This window comes from Mixophyes fleayi, chromosome 4 (genome assembly GCF_038048845.1).
Source record: "Mixophyes fleayi isolate aMixFle1 chromosome 4, aMixFle1.hap1, whole genome shotgun sequence".
Taxonomy (NCBI): domain Eukaryota; kingdom Metazoa; phylum Chordata; class Amphibia; order Anura; family Limnodynastidae; genus Mixophyes; species Mixophyes fleayi.
Window position 1 is genome coordinate 208,222,295 of NC_134405.1, and position 18,697 is coordinate 208,240,991.

An 18,697-nucleotide genomic window follows, 5' to 3' on the forward strand; every position below is an offset into this window, starting at 1 on the left:
AGGTGTCTGCAATCAGTGTGGATCTTAAATCTCTGTGTGCGAACATGATGCAGCACCACACGACAGTTGTAGTGGAATAAAATTAGCACAGTGTAAAACAATATACTGTCAATGGAGCGCTTCACTTGGTATGCAGCCAGATACGTAGCAATGAAGATCCACCAGAACTTTAATCATCAACATGCGTAATCAATAGAATGATACATACATATGGACTTTTAACATCGGGCATGGAAAGATCGCGGTGAGATACTGATGTACACACTTACCTTGCCACTATACTGCTGTTATCTGGTACGAGTCCCATTTTGTTTTTTACAATTTTATGTATTAAAAAAGATAATGCGCCAGATTGGCTTTTGTTTATTATCTTTTTATGAGCATGAGACATCGAGACAAGTAATAATCGGGTCTGTCCTCCAATCTTATTATGGGCGAATATACAACCAGGATCTTGTAAGCGCAGACCCAAAAGGGTTTTCCATAATGAGTGAAAACACGGGTGCACAGTAATTTACATCTACACGGGAATTAACTGGAAAACCTCTATGTTTTGGCTTTTATACCATCTTGTTGATGTACTGCACCATTATTGTTTTTTATATATGTTATTATAGATGGTAGAGACTCATCTGGAGGACATTCTCACACATGTCCATCCATTAATATACAACAAGTGTGCGTGAAGGCAGCGCTATATATATGTATCATTCTATTGATTAGAACCTAAGGCCTGTTCACCTAGTAGCAAAAGGCAGCATGCAGTCTGGGGATCAAGCATGAAGTGAAGGCTTATTCCTCTGCGTACAGTAAAAACCCTTTTTTGTGGGCGGAGACTAGAACCTGGCTACAGTCTTTCATATGTTAATTACAGAACAAATGTTCAAAGCCTGTTTAAGTAGTTACAACCCATAGTCCCAGGTGGGGGGAGGACTTTTGTTCCCAGTCAGTGTGCTAATTCAATTGTGGCTGAATCTGTTCATATATTATAAAATGAAACATAAATAATAGATTATTTATGTACTCTTCATCAAAACTGCAAACTTTATTTAGTACATTCAAAATGACAGCTAGAATCTGATTGGTTATATTAAGCAACAACTCCACTTTTTTTAAACCTGCAATTTAATAAATATACCCCATAGACACAAAACATAAGAAATCTGGATACTGAGAAGACCTTGCCTGACCTCCCTGTTTAACAAAATGCTGCAAGGTAATTCTTTCTCAAAACAGGTCCTTAAGACCATGTTTATAGTGATCCCAAAGGTGAGGAATGATCCAACCAATTTTACTAGCTATGGGCCTATCTCGCTCTTGAATATAGACATCAAAATGTATGCTCTCTAAAAACCCTGCAACAGATTTTAACATGATCAAGTTGGCTGTACACCTGGAAGGCAGGTACATGACACCAGGCATACAATTAGATTTATCCACACTATTCTGTGCTGGCTAGCTGGCTTCAGCCCTGGGACAATAGGGACCCACTTAAATGAACTAAGGGCTGTACATGAATAAGGGCCTGGTAACTTTCACATTAACACATTCCATGACTTTTCTGCAAAAAGAGTCTGCCAGTTGATTGAAGCTTCCTGCTCTCAGGTGATGCATGGAACTGCATTCCCCTCAGTGACATCAGACTGGAACCCTTCTGGTCACTAGCCAGAGCCTACCTGGCTACATTTAAAAAAATACATTGACACAGTATTTACAGTATACAATTTCACCTGAAATCAAAACAATTTCCCCATTTCAACAGTGTCCCATAAATACCGGGACCAAGTTCACCCACACAATGGTTCTGGTAACAAAGAGAGAGGATGCGACCTTTATTGTAACCCACCTGACATCCTGATCTCACCACAGGTATCTTGAAGTATATAGCTACAAAACTCTCTATAGACAAACTTTCCCTCAGATTCTCAATTCCATCAAGGTTGATCTGTCCAGGTGGCAAAAAATGATAATATCATGTTTGGGGAGGATTATTGCAATTAAAATGATTTTGCTCCTGAGACTCATTTACCTCTTCCAAAATCTGCCAATGCGTCTGCCCAACACCACTTTGGCTCTATTTCATAAAAGGTTTGTGCAACATTTCTGGAAGAACAGGCCTCCTTTAATGAGCCTCCAATCTTTTCAATGTTTCCCAAACATTATACAGTACTATTGGGCCTCTCAGCTGAGCCAATCAGTTGGTTGGTATTGCCCAAAACACATTCTGCGATATGTCAAAACATCACATGGCGGTGTTACCTCTATGATCTCTGTACTAGATATTCCTAACAAAAGCAAAAAACAAAAGCAGACGAGCTATGACCTATTCTTTGTTACGATGACAGTGGACATCCTGGAAGGGGAAGCTTGAGTCTCTCTGGGCACTTCAGTTTCCAAAGGCAAAACCTTTCAAATTCCTTTAACTGGAAGATTTTATTAACTTTCTTCCAAATGAGGACATAAGGGAATGACCACTGCTCTGAATAGTATAGTTCTCATGGCCATAATATCATCCCTAAACTTTAAATAGGCTGCAAGGCCGACCTGCTCTTGGTCCAATGACCAAAAGCATTCCCATCATTGCATCCTATTAGGATGCAGTGATGGAGAACAGATCTCCATCATTGCATCATAATAGCAAAACCCAGCATCTGGCTACTATGGAGAAAATGACGGCATATTTAAACAACAAATCCCATAAATATACCCAGACGTGGTGTCTTTGGTTTTTATATAACAAATCTATGTCCCCTAGAAGACGTCCCAAGAAAGTTCTCCTCAAAAGCTTTCAGATCTTTTAATTTCTTACCCTTTTCAATTATCAATAGTCATAGACCACCAGTGGCTCCAATATTCATCTCATCCTGTCTCAATTAATTTATATAAAAATATATGGTTTGTAAATTCCTCCCACACTCCAAAAACATACTGGTAGGTTAATTGGCTGCTAACAAATTGACCCTAGTCTGTGTCTCTGTCTGTGTGTGTGTGTGTGTGTGTGTGTGTTAAGGAATTTAGATTGTAAGCCCCAATGGGGCAGGGACTGATGTGAGTGAGTTCTCTGTATAGCGCTGCGGAATTAGTGGCGATATATAAATAAATGGTGATGATGATGATGATAAATTTGATTAGCTTGCCTGAAGAGGTGAGTTTTCAGGGTTAGCTTGAAAGTTTGGGAGTTAGGCTAAAGCCTTATGAATGAGGGAGGAAATTCCACAAATTAGATGCAGCCCCCCCTCCCAAAAAAAAAAAGTCCTGTAACTTCAAATGGGAGCAGGTAATGAGTGTGGATAAAAAGCGCAGAGCTAAGGGGTTGTGTTATGAAATGTTGAGATGAGGGAAGAAAATTATTTTGGTGCAGTTTTGTTAATGGCCCTGAATATTCATGGAATAACTTCTTTATTGGAATCAGTAAAGTACAGGCAATCAATCTAGGGACTGACAGAGCAGAGCGGCAGAATAAGGTTTTACAAGGAAAATTAGTCTAGCCCGGCGGTTCCCAAACTGTGCGCCGCGGCTCCCAGGGGTGCCGCGGCGCTGTCACTGGGGTGCCGCGGGCCAGACATAAAAAAAAACAAAACACAGAAACTTACCAATCCGCCGGACGCCGGGACCCAGCAGCCTCCTCTCTCCTGTCACTGAATATTGACGTCAGTAACAAGCTGCAGGAGAGAGGAGGTTGCTGGGTCCCGGCGCCCGACGGATTGGTAAGTTTATGTGATTTTGGTTTTTTTATGGCTGGCGCGGGGCAGAGTGAGAGGGATCGTGGCAGAGGAGGGGGACAGAGGATGGTTGCAGAGGAGGGGGACAGAGGATGGTGACAGCGGGACAGAGGAGGAGAGCAGAGGATGCTGACAGTGGGACAGAGGAGGGGGACAGAGGATGGTGACAGCAGGACAGATGAGGAGAGCAGAGGATGGTGACAGAGGGACAGAGGGTGGTGGCAGGATGGTGACAGCGGGACAGAGGAGGAGAGCAGAGGATGGTGACAGCGGGACAGAGGTTGGTGACAGCGGGACAGAGGAGGAGAGCAGAGGATGGTGACAGCGGGACAGAGGTTGGTGACAGGATGGTGACAGCAGGACAGAGGAGGAGAGCAGAGGATGGTGACAGTGGGACAGAGGTTGGTGACAGGATGGTGACAGCGGGACAGAGGAGGAGAGCAGAGGATGGTGACAGCGGGACAGAGGAGGAGAGCAGAGGATGGTGACAGCGGGACAGAGGATGGTGACAGCGGGACAGAGGAGGAGAGCAGAGGATGGTGACAGCGGGACAGAGGAGGAGAGCAGAGGATGGTGGCAGGATGGTGACAGCGAGACAGAGGAGGAGAGCAGAGGATGGTGACAGCGGGACAGAGGTTGGTGACAGGATGGTGACAGCGGGACAGAGGAGTGGCACAGAGGATGGTGACAGCGGGGCAGAGGATGGTGACAGCGGGACAGAGGAAGGGGACAGAGAGCAGAGGATGGTGACAGCAGGGCAGAGGAGGAGGACAGAGAGCAGAGGAGGGGGACAGAGGGGCAGAGGAGGGGGACAGAGAGCAGAGGATGGGGACAGAGAGCAGAGGATGGGGACAGCAGGGCAGAGAAGGGGGACAGAGAGCAGAGGAGGGGCACAGTGGGGCAGAGGAGAGGCACAGCGGGGCAGAGGAGGGGGACACAGCATGAGAGGGCAGAGGAGGGGACAGCGTGTGAGAGGGCAGAGGAGGGGGGACAGCGTGACAGAGCAGAGGAGGGAGGACAGCGTGACAGAGGGCAGAGGGGGCAGTGTAAGAGAGGGCAGTGTGTCTGGATGCAGAGGGGGCATTTTGCATACAACTAAATAAGTATTTCTGTCCTGACCTAAATACTTATTACAATTTTTTGACCCAACTACTTCTAAAACAGGACTGCTCAATAATTATTTTGGAGGAGTGCCCTGAAAAAATTTGGAGTCTCTAAGGGTGACAGGAACTGCAAAAGTTTGGGAACCACTGGTCTAGCCTCTGCACGCTAAATAGATTATGGGAGTGGAAGTCTGGTTAAGGGAAGACCTGTAAGAAGGATATTGCTATAATTATTGCAGGAAATAATGGGCCTGATTCATGTACAAACGCAACCTGCACATACATTGCATATTTTAGAAAAGAACAGAACTGTACAGAGTCCAACCATATTCAATATCAAGAATATCTCAAGATGCGTTTTGTATCTTGGAAAATTGTAATTTGAATCTGGGTGTTAATATGTATCATATGTAGACACACAGAACAGACTGCAGTATATGCAGGAGCGTATGTACAATAAAAAGACACATCAGAAAGCATATAAATTTTATTTGATCATATAATAATTTAACAGCATAATAATTTTAAAATAAATATTTATATAAACATTTTTTTTACTTTTTTTACAATATTTACATAATGTTGATTTCAATGTGTACTGTACATACAATTTTTTTTTATAGTATATCTAAGTTGCATACAATTGTTCAGTGATGGCTAGTAGCATGCATATGGGTACTATTTAATTCAAAGACTAGGCCGTGTCAGTCATCACTATCAGTTGGCATTTACACCTGGCCTGTAGTAGGTGTAAAAGACCAGAATTGGATGCATCTGCGTTGGAATGCCCTTACTGTACCTGGCCTACATTAGTCCGCCCTTTCTCTCCTTTGTTATGCCTCTCAAGGTGTAAGGAGTCATAAGAGTCATTTGCAGTCAGGCTTAAATTGCATGCAATTGCATTCTTTGGCATAATGTCTTTTTCTGGGCGTGTGCAGAGTTATTTCACACAAGACACAAATCATGCATACGTCCGAACACGACTCATGAGTGCACAAATTGAAGTTTTTGTAGTGTCTTTGGTGGTTTATACTATATGGATAAAAGTATTCGGACGCTTGACCATTACACCATCAGGGACTGTGATGACATAGTATTCAAATAAATATACTTTAATACAGAGTGGATCCCCTTTTGTAGTGATCACAGCTTCCACTCTTTGAAGGCTTTTCACAAGATGGTGGAGTGTTTTTATGGGAATTTGTGCCCATTAATTCTGTAGGGCTTTAATGAGGTCAGGCACTGATGTTGGACAAGAAGGCCTGGTTCGCAATCTCTGTTCCAGTTCATCCAAAAGGTGTTCGATGGCGTGGAGGTCTGGGCTCTGCGAGCCAGTCAAGTTCTTGCACACCAAACTCATCCAACCATATCTTTCTAGTCCTTGCTTTGTGCACTGGGGCACAATTATGTTGGAATAGAAAAGAGCCTTTCCAAAACTGTTGCCACAAAGTTGGAAGCATAGCATTATTCAAAATGACTTGGTATGCTGAAGTATTAAGATTCCTCTTCACTGGAGATAAGGGACCTTTCCCAAACCCTGAAAAACAGCCCCATACATCCACTAAATTTCACAGTTGGCATAATGCAGACGGCAAGTAACTCTCTCTACATCCGCCAAACCCATACTCGCCCACCTGACTGCCAAACAGAGAATCATGATTCGTCACTCCACAGAACACGTTTTTACTGCTCCACTGTACAGTTTCTGTGTGCTTTACACCACTCCATCCGACGCTTGCCATTGGTCTTGGTGAGCCTTTCATGCAGCTGCGCGGCCATGAAAACCCATTCCATTAAGCTCCCGTTGCACAGTTTTTGTGCTTACATGAATGCCAGTGCAAGTTCGGAATTCTTCAGCTATGGAATCAGCAGAGCGTTGGCGACTTTTACGCACCATGCACCTTAGCAGTCGTTGAGCCCACTCTGTGATTTTACATGGTCTTCCTCTTCATGGCTGAGTTGCTGCTGTTCCTAAACGCTTCCACGTTCTAATAATATCACTTACAGTTGACCGTGGAATATCCAGCAGGGATGAAATTTTGTGAACCGTCTTATTGCAAAGGTGGCATCCTACCACAATATCACACTTGAAGTCACTAAGCTCTGCAGAATGACCCATTTTGTATTACAAATATTGCATATGTGTTATGAGCCGCGGCGGTGCCTCAGGCCGCCGTGACTCTCTGTGCCCGACAGAAAGCGTCCCGGCCATCTCCATGAAGACCGGGACGTCACTTCCTGTTTCACCCTGACCATTGCCTACACAACGGTCGGGACGCTCTATCTATGCAGCGCCGCGTCCCGGCATTAGGGGCAGCCGAGCGCGTGCGCAAAACATGAGTGATCATTTATAATTTTATTCACCTCCTGGGGCTTATTAGTGGGCTGGTTTCCTCTCTGCTTGCCATTGGTCAGTAGTTGTATATAAGGCAGGGAGGGCTTAGCCTCCCTGCCGGTTATAGTTCAGTCTTTCTGTGCCTAGCCTGCTCCTGAGCTATTGTTGGTGTGAACTTTGGATTTGACTACCTCTGTATGACCTATTGCCTGTCCCTGGATTCTGAACCATTGTCTGTGACCTTGACATATTGCCTGTACCCGGACTCTGAACCATTGCCTGTGATCCTGATCCATTGCCCGTCCCCGGATTATGAACCATTGCCTGTGACCCTCACCGTGCTGATACCTGACTTCTCCTCCGGTGGTCCGTCCAGTCTGCAGATCACTGGCCTGCCTCTGTTCCGTGTGTCATCTTCTGTACCTGTGGGCAGCTGTGTGAGTATAAACTTATAGTACTTTAAATTTAAGACCTATGGGCATCCGAGTACCTGTGAGCATAACCAGTCTCTACAGGAAAGGCGGCTGCTAAAGGTAAAGACCTCTTCTACCTGTTCTATAAGTTTATTCCGCATTGGTTGTCGTAACAAAATGGAGACGGCTAGGTGCTTGATTTTATACACCTCTGGCAATGTGTCTGATTGAAACACTTCAATTCAATAATTAACAGGTGTGGCCAAATACTTTTGTCCATATAGTGTACCGTATTTTTCGCTCCATAAGACGCACTTTTTCCCCAAAAAAAAGTGGGGGAAAAAGTGTGTGCGTCTTATGGAGCGAAGGAGAGCAGGCAAACTTACAGTTTCATGTAACAGGTGTAGCGGGTCCAGCGGGTATAGCAGGTGTAGCGGGTCCAGCGGGTGTAGTGGGTCCAGCGGGTGTAGCAGGTGTAGCGGGTCCAGAGGGTCCAGTGGGTGTAGCAGGTGTAGCAGGTCCAGCGGGTGTAGCGGGTGTAGCGGGTCCAGCGGGTGTAGCAGGTGTAGCGGGTCCAGCGGGTGTAGTGGGTCCAGCGGGTGTAGCAGGTGTAGCGGGTCCAGAGGGTCCAGTGGGTGTAGCAGGTGTAGCAGGTCCAGCGGGTGTAGGGGGTCCAGCGGGTATAGCAGGTGTAGCAGGTCCAGAGGGTGTAACAGGTGTAGCGGGTCCAGCGGGTATAGCAGGTGTAGCGGGTCCAGCGGGTGTAGCAGGTGTAGCGGGTCCAGCGGGTGTAGTGGGTCCAGCGGGTGTAGCAGGTGTAGCGGGTCCAGTGGGTCCAGCGTGTGTAGCAGGTGTAGGGGGTCCAGCGGGTGTAGCAGGTGTAGCAGGTCCAGTGGGTGTAGCAGGTGTAGTGGGTCCAGCGGGTGTAGCAGGTGTAGCGGGTCCAGCGTGTGTAGCGGGTCCAGCATGTGTAGCGGGTCTAGCGGGTCCAGCATGTGTAGCGGGCTGATGCAGATGTCCGGAGAGAAAGTGCCGGTGGTTGTTCTGAGGATCCTCCTGATCCATTCGTCCCCCCGCCTATAAGTGGGAGCCCAGCTATCACATGGGACATGCACCACATGACAGGTGCCGTCCCATGTGAGAAGAGCTGAAGACATCGCGCGGAAGGAATAAGGTAAGTTATGGGAGGCTGGGAGTCCTGGAGTCCTGGAGGCTACAGTGTGGGTGCTAAAGGCTACAGTGTGGGTGCATAAGGCTACAGTGTGTGCGGTAAAGGCTACAGTGTGTGTGGTAAAGGCTACAATGTGGGTGCTAAAGGCTACAGTGTGGGTGCTAAAGGATACAATGTGGGTGCATAAGGCTACAGTGTGTGTGGTAAAGGCTACAGTGTGGGTGCTAAAGGCTACAGTGTGGGTGCTAAAGGATACAGTGTGGGTGCTAAAGGCTACAGTGTGGGTGCTAAAGGCTACAGTGTGGGTGCTAAAGGATACAGTGTGGGTGCTAAATGATACAGTGTGTGTTCTGAAGGCTATAGTGTGTGTGCCAGTGTGCTAACATAGCACGTGTGTCTAAGAGTGGGGATCAGTGTGTGTTGGTGAGTGAGAGTGGGGGCCAGTGTATTTTGTGTGTGTGTGCTATTTTATTTGTCTTGTGATGATGACCCATTTTTTTCTCCAAATAGGGCCTCCAATATTGCAGGATCCAGACAAGCGGCAAATGAGCAAAAGGGAGCAAAAGGAACCAGCAGACACAAGTGTTGACACTGACAAGAACAGGTAGGAGAAAGCAGGACAGTCTGCCAACTGTCCTGAATCTGGTGGAACAGTCCTGAATTTAGGTGACTGTTTAGCTCAGGACAGTTGGGAGGTATGTCCCACTTCACCGTGTACTGCTCGTGAAGGCAGAACTGTGTGCACCTAACATCAATGCACACAGTATTGCCTGTGTATTTGTCTAAAATGATAATTTTAATATGGCTGATTGTTGTTGTCATTGATTTACCGTAAGACAATGCTCAGTGCAGGTTAGTGCAGGTTATTGGTCAGTGATAATGCGCAGGCCAGCGGAAAGTGACAACGCAAATGGTTAGTGCTCAATGGTAAACATTGAAGAAATGATGCTGACCGTTCCTTCATGTCTTGCAGAAAAATACTACAGTACTTCATTCTACCAGTGCAAGGATGATAAAGAAGAAAAGGCTAGCACATAAAATTACTTTTAAACTAGAGGTAGTAAAATATGCTAAGGAGCATGGAAACAGAGCAGCGGAGAGACAATTTGGGCCTCCTCCAACTGAAAAAATGATTAGAGAGTGGAGGAAACAGGAAGATCAGCTGCAAAAAGTAGATAAAAGTAAGCACACTTTCCGTGGGCATGCTGCAAAGTGGCCACAGTTGGAGGTGGACCTGAAAGAATGGATCATACGTCACCGGAATAATGGCTTCTGCGTCTCGACAAAAATGATCATATTTGAAGCGAAACGCATTTCTATAGAGAAAGGCATTCAGGATTTTACAGGATCACCATCATGGTGCTACAGATTTATGAAGCGATATGGTCTTGCTATGCGGACCAAAACTAGAATTGCGCAAAAAATGCCAAAAGAATATGAATCTAAAATTCTGTCCTTTCATAAATTTGTTATTGATGCTAGAAAGAAAAATGGCTTTGAAATGGCCAGATTGGGAATATGGATGAAGTCCCACTAACCTTTGATGTGCCATCTAATAGGACTGTAGATCTGAAGGGTGCCAAAACCCTCACTGTGAAAACTTCAGGGCATGAGAAGACCCATTACACATGTGTGTTGTCCTGCTGTGCCGATGGCACCAAATTGCCACCCATGTTGATTTTCAAAAGGAAAACATTTCCAAAATAAGTGATTCCGCGAGGAGTTGTTGTACATGTACATGAGAAAGGATGGATGGATGAAAAGGGAATGAGAATATGGGTTGAAAAGGTGCGGTCCAAACGTCCTGGAGGACTTCTGAAAAAACCTGCCTTATTAGTGCTTGACCAGTTTAGAGCACATATTAGCGAACCAACGAAAAAGTGCTTCAAAGAAGTGAAGACTCATCTAGCTGTAATTCCCGGAGGTCTTACCAGCCAGTTGCAACCTCTTGATGTTTCCATCAACAAGCCATTTAAGGTCTTAATGAGAGAAGAGTGGAACAAATGGATGGCTGCTGGTAATCATGATCTGACATCTACTGGACGAATGAAGAGGCCCACCATCACTCAAGTTTGTGAATGGGTGAAAACATCATGGGACTCAGTGAAGGAGGAGATCGTTGTACAGTCATTCAAAAAATGTGGCATTAGCAATGCCTTAGATGGAAGTGAAGACGGTATCTTATATGAAGACAGCGAAGAAAGTGATGTCAGTGATTGTGAGCAAATGAGCTTCCTATATTCTGACTCTAGCGATGATGAGTTCTTGGGGTTTCCATAAAACTAGAGTACTCAAACCTTTAAATCTCTCCATTTGTTAATGACAGTGATAATGGTTCTTAATGCCACTGTTGACTGCTGTTCACTTTACATGGTTCAAATGTTATTCTGTTACAGTTTATTAAATATTTTATTACACTATTTGGTTCAGAATACTTTTTTTCCTGTTTTCCTCCTCTAAAAAATAGGTGCGTCTTATAGTCAGGTGCGTCTTATGGAGCGAAAAATACGGTACGTGCATACTCTGGAAATATTTCTTAGATGTATGTAACAGGATTTGGATACAGACTGGAACAAAGTACAGTTTTTAGTCAAGGATGACACCTATTCAGTGAGCTTAAAGAGTTTATTGAGTTTATTGTTGCATTGTCAACAGAAAGTGAGATATCGGGTAGATAGCTTCTGTTAGCTTTGTTTTGAAAGACTGAGTTTGAAGTGGCGAGAGGACATTAAATATGAAATGACAGAAAGATATTCAGTACTGAGAGCTGACACAGATGAAGAGAGACAATACAATGGAAGTTGCTGAATCAATTTATAGATTCACAACAGGTGCTTGAAAGGGTGGAGTTATCCTGAAAGGAACAAATACGGAGAAAAATCCCCCAGCAACACTGTTGTGAGCCAGTAATAGAGCTGCCTTTTTACTTGTACAGATTACTCAGTTACACACATTTGCAAATGCACGATAAGCCAGCTGCCTTGTCAAGGTGCTTCTAATAGGGTGGTCCTAACAGATAAATAGAGACCTGGAAAGGATAGATATATTTGGTTATCAACCACATAGAGGTGATACTGAAATACAAAAGGAAATTGTTAGTTTTACAAAGGAGAAGTACAGAGGGCCTCAGACTTAGTCTTGTGGTACTCCAATTGGTAGAGAAGTGAAAAGAAGATGGATCCAGATCAAAAATAAAGGAGCTATTTGATAAGTAGGACGAGAACCAGGATAAGACAGTGTCCTGAAAATATAGGGAATGTAGCATTGTAAGAGAAGTGAATTGGCAACAGTGTCAAATGCAGCATTGGGGTCCAGTAGAATTAGAATTAAGTAATGGCCATTATATTTAGCAGTGATCAAATCATTGACAACCTAAGTCTCTTTGTAGTGAATGTAAGTCTGACTTAAGAGGGCCCAATAGGTTGTGTGAGGGAAGGAAGCATGTGAGGTGAGTGTAGGTAAATCTCTGAAGAAGCTTGGAGTGGCATGGGAGTTGAGAGATTGGATAGTAATCTGAGAGATGGTTTGGGTCAGGATAATTTTTCTCAGAATAGGAGTAATATCTACATTCTTGAATAACGATGAAAGATGCCATTGAATAGAGAGAGAGATTACAGATCTTAGTTAAGACTAGGATGAAGATAGGCAACAGCGATCAACTAGTTTGTGTGTACCCAGGGTCAAGTGTATAGGTAGTAGAGTAGGAGGAAAAGAAGAGTAGATACTTCATCTTCATATGTATGATCTAATGAAGAGAAGGTTCCAAGGGGTGGGGTGCAGGAAGTGAATTGAGTAGGTTGTTGCTCAGGGAAGATGATGTAATTTTTTGCTGAATCATGTTAAACTTTTTCTTGAGGTAGGAAGCAAGATCATTGATATTGATGATGGTTGGAGGGGTTGATTTGGGAGGGTTTAGAAGAGATTCAGGTTCTAACCTCAAAGAGGTGCTTGGGGTTACAACTTGAACAAATATAAGAGATTGGAAGTATGTTTGTTTATCAGTGTCCAGAGCATTTAGACAGTGATAGTAGCATATTTGAATAAATCATGATAACTACAGAACTTTCATTAATTTTGTTTTACTTAGCGGAAAAGGTTTTTAAAGGCAACATTTTTCTTTAGTGCACATGGCTCAGATCATGGTCAGTACTGAGAAGAGCACCTGGTACCACTGTTTCAAGAACTGTTGCTAGGGTTTTGGTTAAAATATGGTATTGACAGATCAGGACAGGATAATGTAGAAATAGAAATTGTGGAATAAAGTTGTTGAAAATTAATAGAATGGAGATTTCTGAATGTATGAGTAGACTTAGAAGAGTTAGCATGAAAATGGATTAACGTTTTGAAGAGTGGTTTGCAGGTGACCATTCCCTCTCTCAAACTGAGTATTAAAGAAATCAGAAACTGAGCAAAGTCTGACTAAAACAAGATCAAAGCAGTGGCTGGGCCATCACGATGTGTAGAAGAGTCAGTTCACTGCGAGTGTCCAAGAGAGTAGTTTGGAGGCACAAGGAGAATAATTATTTTGGGTGTTGAAATCGCCCAAGATGGTGGAATGTCAGAGGATAAAAAATAAAGTAATACTAGTGGTCATTCCCAGTCCTGCAGAGATTCTGGTCTGGATTCCGGGACGTCATTCTCACCCTCACTCACACTGTTACACCCTTCCTAAGTATCATCATCATCATCATCACTTTATTTATATAGCGCCACTAATTCTGCAGCGCTGTACAGAGAACTCACTTACATCAGTCCCTGCCCCATAGGAGCTTACAGTCTAAATTCCCTAAGACAGACACAGACAGTATGTGTTCCTAACTCTATCATTTACAGATCTTCCAAACCACCAGAATAGGCATATCAAGCATATACTGTGTACTGCTACCTGTCTAGCTCCTGGAAAAGTGCTACACCCTGGAGCAAGATTTGGTACACCTATGAGTTTGAACTAATGATAAGAATTTTACGAAATTTGTATCTTTCTACAAAACTTGGAGTCCTTGGACCCAATTCAATAATGCTCCTCCTCCATATTCAAATTGCTCTGCCCTCTGCCATAGGAACCTTTATCTTCTCTCTGTCCACAAAGCTTCCCCATCATCTTCCTTTCCTCACACCTCCCCCCCAACTCTATACTCAGCCAAAGAAACAAGTATCATACCGCTTGATTCTTTTGTTTATAAGCTATTTGTCTTTCATTTTGATGCTAGTAATAAAAAGTGTTTTAAAAAAATATTGTCCTGATAAGCATCCCAATTCATGCGTACACACCAACACAATTTACCTTCAGACCTGTGATCTTCTTTCATAATGACCTGCTGAGAAGATCCTGACTCCGTACTTACTCTTCACTGCTGTAAAATGTGTTGGACAGACAGTCGCAAGTGTGTACACACTTTCACATTTCCAAGACATCGCTCCATCGTTAATTGTGATTTTTGGAAGATGAGTATTTTAACGCCATCCATCAGAATCTCAGAGAGTTGCCTTGCCTTTTGAAAGATTGATCCTTTGTCCGATAGTGATGCAGATGGAGGATAACATCTTTCTGAATATTGGGTTCTTGAGAGCGGGGGCAGAGCACCCGATGCACTCTGTCGAGGATAAACATGTCGTCACCTATGGAGGGAACCAACATACGGATAAGGCGAAGGAGATAGTCTTCCATGTGGGACCCTTCAATGGTTTCTTCCATGTTTCTAATTCTGAGATTGTTGTGTTGGCCTCTGTTTTCAGCATCCTCTTGTTTATCTGCGAGAGCTAGTGTCAGGATTCCAAATATAAAACCACAGAAAGAAGGTAATGAATGAAGTGGCTTTTATTAAACACCAGTTACAAAGGTTTCAAGATGTAGTACGGTAGGTTATGGCAGAAGTGGCAAAAGAACTCCGTAAATAACACATGCAGAAGGTGATGATTTGCAGGACTTTATCACGCAGTAGTGAAGATGACACACTAGGTGTGACTAGGTGTAACGGTCTGCAGACCAAGGCACTGCAAAAAACGGGCACAGGGTGCGATGATTTGTAGGACTTTACCACAAAGTAGTGGAGATGATGCACTAGGTGTGACAGTCTGCGGAGAAAGGCACTGAATATAACGGACTCAGTGAACATTAGCAATAATCTGCAGAGCGTTACCACAGGATAGTGGAGGTAGAGACAGTGGCTGAGATGATCTGCGGATAGATGTGCTGGAGACTCAGAGAACAGATTACAAACAGGAGCCAGGGAACAGGACATCTAAACAGGAGAGTAGACCAGAAGATCAGTCAGGATAAGACATGGGAACAGGCAGAGCAACACAGGAAATGCAACAGGTGATCAAGCCAAGGTTGCTGGGACAGGCAGGCCTTTATAGGCCAGAGGCAGATGTTAAAGCTTCCAGGAATAACGAGGCAGGTCTGGCAGATGAGAGAGCAGTCTGAGTACCACTGAGCCCTTTGGTGGAACATGGTACTACAGACAGGATACATCATTATACAAAGGTTCAACAAAGTTCCTGGCAGAAAGGAGCTGCAGGATGCAGATCGTGACAGCTAGGAGGCTATTACGTATATATGTGTGAACTCTTCTTCAGTTGATTGTTGAAATTAGATGATATCCTCCTGCGATCTCTCCAATGTGTCAACCCAGGTGCCCAGATCTGCAGGTTCTGAGGATAAATTAAACATAGCCTTGGTGACCTCCTCCTTAATGGTTTCTCTAAAGTTTTTCATTTCAAAGAGTAGGGTAGCAATGTCCGCTTTAGTAGAGTGAGCGGAGGGATCCTCCAATACAGATTCCGATTCCGAGTCCCTGCAATAAGCAGATGTTGAAGATGCCCCCCTAGACAGAGTGGGATGGCTTGAAGTTAAATATTTGATCGAGGATTGTGAGTTGATCTTTTTGTTCTTGGGCATTTTTGTACAATACAGAAGTGGAGTGAGAGCGTCTAGAATGAGATTGGTATATAGCTAATGAGGTCCCCTTGACGTGGGATGCAGGCTTAAGTCTTTTGATCAAAATATGAACTAATACCTCATGTTTTCATTTTGCTAGACACACACAGATATGCAGTTTAAAGGATAAGCGCTGACAACTTTCTTTCTGTTTTGTATACATATATGGGCATTTATATTTCCACACAGCTGGTACCACATACAATATGGGATATACCGAGCGCGGGCTTGTTGCCAAGCAGCTGGTACCATATATAATGTGGGATATACCGAGCGCAGGCTTATTTTTCTTTGGTTTTGTTTCAAAATATTGCCTTTTTGTCATAGCAGCTGTCCATCAAGCCTATTTAAGGCACATTTGGGTGTGGCTCACAAGCCAGCCTTTGCTAGATGTAAACCCCTATACCTGGGAGGTGAGTGCATCTGATTTTAACTGCATTTTAATAGTGTTTAAAGCATATAGGTCAGTGTAGGACCTGCATATAATGAGGTCCCCTTGACGTGGGATGCAGGCTTAAGTCTTTTGATCAAAATATGAACTAATACCTCATGTTTTCATTTTGCTAGACACACACAGATATGTAGTTTAAAGGATAAGCGCTGACAAATTTCTTTCTGTTTTGTATACATATATGGGCATTTATATTGCCATGCAGCTGGTACCACATACAATATGGGATATACCGAGTGCGGGCTTGTTGCCAAGCAGCTGGTACCATATATAATGTGGGATATACCGAGCGCGGGCTTATTTTTCTCTGGTTTTGTTTCAAAATATTGCCTTTTTGTCATAGCAGCTGTCCATCAAGCCTATTTTTTTTTTTTATAATCTGTTTTTATTGTTTCTTGAAGTCATACATACAAAATATATAACAGTTTTTTGTGCATATAAAAATACAAGATTAACAATTCAATTCAACAATCTTGACTTACAATATTTTAGTTATATTTGCTCTGATATCAAAAAGTGCACAAGAAATTTGGCTTTAGCTGTTTTGTATCTAATTCTCAATCACATTTTTAAATGATAGGAATATGGGGGGGTAGGATTAGTATGGTGGGCCGAGGTGGGGGGGGGGGCAAGGGAGTGAAGCTCAGCTTGGAGTAACTTTTAGCTGTGTTAGAGATACCATAAGCAATATAATATTCACTATAGAACCCTTTTTTTTTTTTTTTCTTTTCCACAAGAAACAAATGAATGGGAGAAGTGTAATTTAAGCCTTAATACCATCTTTTACCCTCCAATTATTGTATTCCAATATTCACATGATATAAAATTTTGTTCTCTGAGTTTGTCATCTTATACAGGTAAATATCTTGCTATAGTCTACGTAATAAAGACCATGTAGTTGACTCAAAAATCTTCATAATTGTGTCTTGTATATTTTGAGGTAGGGATTCTATATAGAGTCCCCATTTGTGGTAAAAACGTGACACTCCCCTCTCAATATCTGGGATTGTTGCCCTTCTATCAAAATAAAGAGTTTCTAGTATTTTTGCCTTCACCTGAGCAACTGAGGGGGAAGAGGTCTTTATCCAATGTCTCAATATCACTTTTTTCGCTATTGTCACCAATACAATTAGAGTTGGTTTTATGTCAGTTTCTGGGAGACTGGGTATCCAGTTACGGAAATCTGCAAACATTAATGCATTAAAGTCTCTCTGCAGTTTAATGCGGAAACTGGTGTTTATAAACACCACAATCTTGTTCCAGAATCTCTCTATTTTCCTACAACTCCACATATTGTGTAAGAAGGTGGCATCTGCTTCTCCACATTTAGGGCAACATCCCAGTTCACCTGGTAACATGAGCCTTCTTTGATGTTGTGACACATATGCTCTATTAATTGTTTTATAATGAACCTCTTGGAGATCAGCTGAGGTAAGAGCTTTCATTATGTGATCCACATGTTTCAATAGTGGGTCAGAATCTGTCAGCTCAGGTGAGTCTTTCTGCCAAGAAGCTAAAGTTTTTGACCATAATTTAGGTATGCTGCCAGCAATGATGTCGCTATATACATATTTAATTCTATAGGTATTAGTGACTAAGAAATGTATGAGAGATTGAAATTCATCAGAGATTGGAAGACAAAGTTTATGACCAGTGATATTCATAGTATAATGTCTGGCTTGTAAGTACATATAAAATTGTGTATTTGGTAGGTTATATTTCTCTCTGAGTTGTTGGAAGGTATACATTGTGCCTCCTGGGTCAAAAATGTCTTTTATGGCTGCAATTCCTTTTGCTTTCCATTTTAAAAAGTTTGTGTTGTCTGTACCAGAAGGGAATTCAGGATTACCCCAGAAAGTTATATATTTCGTATATGGTTTCTTTCGTTGATAAGTCTTTTTGATTGCTAACCATGCTTTGTAAGTATGTATGAATAATATATAATCAGTATATGTGGAGGAATTTTTGCTTCAGGTAGATGAAGCAATGCTGCACTAGAATATGGTGTAAATATTTCCCTCTCTAAGTTTTTATTGGTGTATACATCACGATTAAGGAGCCAATCTAGTGCATATCGGAATAAGGCTGATCTAGAGAATGCTATCACATCAGGAAATCCAATGCCTCCATTTTTTCTATTTTGTTAAGGTTGGTTTCTAGCAATTCTTGGACATTTGGATTGCCAGAGAAATCGCAAAAATATTTTTGTACAATTATGGGCATCTAATTTAGTAAGTCCCATTGGTAGCATCTGAAGTAAATAACTTCGTTTCGGAAATACAACACTTTTAAGAACTACATTCTGACCAAGCAGAGATAAATGTAATTTTTCCCAGTTATTTAACATGGAAGTCAGTTGCGTTAGTATTGGGGTGAAGTTTTTATTATATAAATTTTGTATACGAGGAGTAATATTTACCCCTAGATAATTAAGTTTATGATTGGCTACTGTAAATTGGGAAGTAATCAATGGGCTCGACAGGATAGATTGATTACCAGATATGGGTAGGACCTCTGATTTATTCAAATTAATTTTATATCCGGCAAATTCTCCATATTGTG

The 18,697-nt window shown here is 42.8% G+C and overlaps 1 non-coding gene across 1 annotated transcript; it reads right to left on the reverse strand.

The window, feature by feature from the left end:
• Positions 1 to 1,913: 1,913 nt before the first annotated feature.
• LOC142156279 (small nucleolar RNA SNORD66) lies at positions 1,914 to 1,984 on the reverse strand. The gene has a single exon (XR_012692344.1). It is a non-coding gene; the product is annotated as a small nucleolar RNA SNORD66 (small nucleolar RNA).
• Between the last annotated feature and the right edge of the window lie 16,713 nt (positions 1,985 to 18,697).